The sequence below is a fragment of the Salvelinus namaycush genome, chromosome 12 (assembly GCF_016432855.1).
Source record: "Salvelinus namaycush isolate Seneca chromosome 12, SaNama_1.0, whole genome shotgun sequence".
NCBI lineage: Eukaryota > Metazoa > Chordata > Actinopteri > Salmoniformes > Salmonidae > Salvelinus > Salvelinus namaycush.
Genome location: NC_052318.1, coordinates 42,923,707 through 42,929,706, shown reverse-complemented (window position 1 = coordinate 42,929,706; position 6,000 = coordinate 42,923,707).

Here is a 6,000-nt window from a genome sequence, read left to right as displayed (position 1 = left end):
AGGTTCGGGCGGTTCGGGATTGGGCCCAGCCCGGTACGAGATTGCAGCTCCAGAGATTCCTGGGGTTTGCGAACTTCTATCGGAGGTTTATCCGTGATTACAGCCGGGTGGCCGCCCCTTTAACTGCTCTGACGTCTTGCACCAGAACTTTCTGTTGGACTCCTGAGGCAGACCGAGCATTTCTGAACTTGAAGAGCCGATTCACCAACGCCCCGATTCTCTCTCAACCTGACACTTCCCGTCAGTTTGTTGTTGAGGTGGACGCGTCTGATGTGGGGGTGGGCGCCATCCTGTCCCAGCGTAGCTCCACTGACGGTAAACTCCATCCTTGCGCCTTCTACTCTTGTCGTCTTTCACCAGCTGAGAGAAACTACGATGTGGGTAACCGGGAGCTTCTCGCTGTGAAGCTTGCCTTGGAGGAGTGGCGTCACTGGTTGGAGGGAGCGGAGCAACCGTTTGTGGTCTGGACTGACCACAAGAATCTGGCTTACGTGCAATTGGCTAAACGTCTCAACTCCCGTCAGGCCAGGTGGGCTTTGTTTTTTGGACGTTTCAATTTTTCCCTGACGTTCCGACCTGGGTCGAAGAACGGCAAGGCGGACGCCTTGTCCCGGATGTTCTCCAAGACGGAGGAGAGTGGGGCCAAGACTGAGACGATTCTTCCCCAGAACATTGTCGTGGGAGCCGTTACATGGAGGATTGAGGAGGATGTGATGGCGGCCCTTCGGACGCAGCCCGGCCCCGGTAACGGTCCACCCGGTCGGTTGTTCGTGCCTGAGTCGGTCCGTTCTGATGTCCTTCAGTGGTCCCACGCCAGCAAGATAGCTTGTCACCCTGGCGTTGCCCGGACTATGGCGCTACTGCGCAGACGTTTTTGGTGGCCTGCCATGGGAGAAGATACCCGGAGGTTTGTTGCCGCTTGTCCTGTTTGTGCGCAGAATAAGAGTACCAATCGGCCCAGCTCTGGGCTTCTTCACCCCCTACCTATTCCCCGGCGACCTTGGTCGCATCTGGCCCTGGACTTTGTCACGGGGTTGCCCTCTTCTGGTGGGAACACGGTCATTCTGACCATTGTGGACAGATTCAGCAAGTTCGCTCACTTTGTCCCCATCTCCAAGCTTCCATCTGCCACTGAGACGTCCGAGATCCTTGTTAGGGAGGTTTTCAGGGTCCACGGATTGCCCAGTGACATTGTTTCTGACCGTGGTCCTCAGTTTACCTCTGCTGTCTGGAGATCCTTCTGTTTGGCCATTGGAGCTACAGTCAGTCTCACATCGGGTTTTCACCCCCAATCTAATGGTCAGGCGGAGAGAGCCAACCAGGAGATGGAGTCCACGCTGCGCTGTCTTGTCTCCTCTGATCCCACCTCTTGGTCCTCTCAGTTACCCTGGGTCGAGTATGCCCATAATACTCTCCCTTCATCTGCCACTGGGATGTCTCCCTTCCAGTGCCTGTATGGTTACCAACCTCCCTTGTTTCCTTCTCAGGAGAGGGATCTCTCGGTTCCCTCTGTCCAGGCCAACATTCGTCGTTGCCACCGGACCTGGCATCGGGCCAGGAAGGCCCTCCTTAGAGTTTCTGACCGGTATCAGATCCAGGCGAATCGTCGCCGTATTCCTGCCCCCGCTTATACCGTCGGAGATAAGGTTTGGTTGGCTACACGGGATCTTCCTCTACGGACTGAGTCGAGGAAACTGTCACAGAAGTTCATTGGTCCGTTTGTGGTGGAGAGAATCATTAATCCTGTTGTGGTTCGACTCAAGTTGCCTGCAACGCTTAGAGTACACCCCACCTTTCATGTCTCCTGCCTCAAGCCGGTTCTCCTCAGTCCTCTGTTGCCCCCTCCTCCTCGTCCTCCTCCTCCTCGGATGATCGGAGGTGGTCCTGTCTACACGGTGCGCCGCATCATGGACTCCAGACGGCGGGGTAGAGGGTTCCAGTATCTCGTGGATTGGGAAGGATATGGTCCAGAGGAGAGGAGTTGGATTCCTCGGCGTCAGATCCTTGATGCTGACCTGCTTCGTGACTTCTACCGCCTCCACCCTGGCGCTCCGGGTAGTACGCCCGGTGGCGTTCGTCGGAGGGGGGTACTGTCACGAATCCCGCTTCCTGAGTCTGTTTTTGCCTGTGTTCTGTCCTGGAGTGTTTTTTCCGGTGTCCTGGAACGCACCCTGTCTGGTTGCCGGGCGACGTAGCTGGTTGGGAGATCTCTGATTTACCGCACCTGTTTCCAATCCGCTATCTGCACACCTGGTCCTGGTCATCACCCCTCCACTTCATAAGCACTGACCTGACATCCATTCCCTGCCGGATCGTTAGCCATGAACAGTATGTTGTGCCAGTGTATCAGCCTCCAGTTTGATAGAGTTTGTTTTGTTGTTTTGTACGTTTTGCTTGCCTTGAACTCACCTCCGTTTTTTCTGTCTACAGTCATTCACCCGGAACACTCATCTCATCCCTACCTGGTCGTCGGTGACTTCAGTTACTTCATTGGATCTGCCTATTCAATCCCATCAACTCACCTCCGCTGCCCGCTCCGTCACTTGGATTTTTCTATCACTACATTCAAACTTGTAAATAAATACTCACCTTCGTCTTACTCTACTTGTCCTGGTCTGCTTCTGTGTTCAACTTTAGAAAACCGTGACACAGCTTCTATTACCAGACCATCAGACTGTTGAACAGCTTCTATTACCAGGCCATCAGACTGTTGAACAGCTTCTATTACCAGGCCATCAGACTGTTGAACAGCTTCTATCACCAGGCCATCAGACTGTTGAACAGCTTCTATTACCAGGCCTTCAGACTGTTGAACAGCTTCTATTACCAGGCCATCAGACTGTTGAACAGCTTCTATCACCAGACCATCAGACTATTGAACAGCTTCTATCACCAGGCCATCAGACTGTTGAACAGCTTCTATTACCAGACCATCAGACTGTTGAACAGCTTCTATCACCAGACCATCAGACTATTGAACAGCTTCTATCACCAGACCATCAGACTGTTGAACAGCTTCTATCACCAGGCCATCAAACTGTTGAACAGCTTCTATCACCAGGCCATCAGACTGTTGAACAGCTTCTATTACCAGACCATCAGACTGTTGAACAGCTTCTATTACCAGACCATCAGACTGTTGAACAGCTTCTATTACCAAACCATCAGACTGTTGAACAGCGTCTATTACCATCAGACTGTTGAACAGATTCTATTACCAGGCCATCAGACTGTTGAACAGCTTCTATTACCATCAGACTGTTGAACAGCTTCTATTACCAGGCCATCAGACTGTTGAACAGCTTCTATTACCATCAGACTGTTGAACAGATTCTATTACCAGGCCATCAGACTGTTGAACAGCTTCTATCACCAGACCATCAGACTGTTGAACAGCCATTACTAGCCATCTACCAGGTTATGCACACTCACTCACACAAAACACACACAAGCTATCACACACACTTCATACTCACAAACACACACACATACACACTCACCCACTCACACACAGCAAACACTGCTGTCCCATGTCATAGAGCCATTGAACCACTGGACACTTCCCGTTTCACAATGTTTCACAAAAACTGTATTCCTGCAACGCTTGTGATTGTTTTCACCTTTCATTTAGGCCCTTTCTTGCACTATGATTTTTTGCGCACCATGATGTTCTGATAAACATATATTTTTTTGCATTCAAGCCTCAGTTTTGGATTTATTCATTTTTTGACAGTGTGCAGGTCTCCATCTCTTTCAATACTGTATTCCCGACATAGCTCATTCTAATATTTCTACTACTGTACTTTGTGTTTAGTTACACTGTTTTACACACCGCATATACTGGATTCTTGATATAGCTCACTCTAATATATCTGCTAATGTACATATAATTCTTAGTACATCTGGTGTAAATTCATCCTCTGTATGTGCGTATAGATTGCATTTTGATTAATGTTACAGTGCTATCTGATTTGTTAATTGGATTCGTCCCGACGTTCATTTTTCATTTCTTGTTGTACTTTCTTGTACTTTTTTTTATTTTTTACATTAAAATGATTTGTGAACTTGTTTGACGTTTTACTGTATTTTTAGGCGCTAGTAACATAAGCATTTCGCCACACCAGCTATAACATCTGCTAAACTGTATACGCGGCCAATAAGCTTCGATTTGATTTGACACACACAGACAGACATTTGCAAGTGGTCCGGGAGTGTATCCTGTGCTGCCTGGTGGCCTTTGTTCACTAATGTAGGTCTCCAGTCTAAGAGGCTGTGTGGCCCTGAGACATTTGGACTGTAAATCACATGATGGGCCTCAGGGCGAGGCTGTGAAAAGAGCCTAAGATGGAGGATGGAAGGCTTGAGGATGAGGGAGGGGATGAGAGATATGAACATGTAGCCCAGCTCTCACTCCATATCCCGGTTGCGATTTCACAGTCGAACAAAGTCATTGGACATCATTAGCACCATTCCAGCGCCAAACAGCTCATTAGCTCGCGTCCTTCTAACAGCCTGAGAAAAATGTGCCGTCTCTTGAAGGTTGCGCTTCATTGACTTTCACTTGTTTACGTTGGGAGAGGGAATTACCCTAATTTAACTGAATCTGTAGCTGTTCTCCTCATCTCAAACTGTAGTCAACAGGGTTCAGGTTGACAATGAGTATACTGTCTTGAGCCTAACCTTAACTTGCACAGATGAATCCCCATAGATTCTTCCAGATGGCTATCCCATCTTTATCCGGGAGACCTCTCCACATTACCTAAATAGGCCAATGTTCCTGATGTAGTTGGAATCCCTAACTAGGGGTCTGCTCTACTGCAAGCTGCAGATCTGTGTCACTGTCCTGTATGCTGCTGCCATTCCTAGAGGGCCTACTGTTTACTATGCAGAGCATGCTCCTGTCACTCTCATTATATTACCCTGGTCCTGATGCTCCAGGAGAGGGCTTCAAAAGCCCACAGCTGCAATAACAATGTAACAGAGCAGCAGAGAAAAATAAGAAACTCTGCTGGAACCTCTGCTTCATATGATATTACTGCCCTAACCTTAGCTCCTAACCTAGGCCCTACCCTTACTGGGCCCTACCCTTGCTGCAGCTAGGCAGCCATGCCCTATAACACACATTCTAAATCGCTGGCCCAAACGTCCGCCTCACATATTCACATTTAGAACAGAGATGCCTAAGAGGATGTTGTGTGAAGTGTAACAGGCACAGCAATGTAATGGAACACAATGTGACATACACTGCAAATGGTGAGATATGTTTCTGAAACATGTTTCGTCGTGGGCCTACATAAACATTGATCGATTTGAATGTCAAGTGTGTTTTAATAACTGGGAGCGTCTGTTTGTACTGAGGCTTGGTTGAATCTCTGATTATCAGGTTACACATGGAAAATACTGTATAGGCTGCAACTGCAATAGTACAGTAGTCCAGGATTTTACATCAGGGATGTAACGGTTTGGCTATGCTGAGGACTAAGCATTCTGTTTACAGATGCTTCCTAATGAAGTCAGATGTGTGTACTAGTGGACTTATCTCCCCCTAGATGAATGTAAGTCGATGGGCTGCAGTCTCCATACTATACACTTTCTTGTCAGTTTCTCTCCATCATCTCAGCAGACGATGATCTCAGCAAAGATCCGTAATCTACTTGGAGCTTCTGTTGAATGTAGTCATTTAGATTTAAACATGCTTTTGTAGCTAGATGTTTTTCCAGTCTGTAAATCTTGTGATTGGATTGTTTTTCCCTCTGGCACACGGCAGATCTAAAACATTACACAGAGTAGTTCCTGGACACAGAGTAGTTCCTGAACACAGAGTAGTTCCTGAACACAGAGGCCTTCCTTCAAGAAAAAGATTAGGAACCAGAGAGTGAAACTATGACAGGAAGTTGTAGGTCTAAGTAAAGACAGATTATGGGATATTGTGCCCCCCTGGAGCACAGAGAGAGCCCTTCTTGTGACCCATGGAGATTAAAACACGCTGGCTTGAGGCTG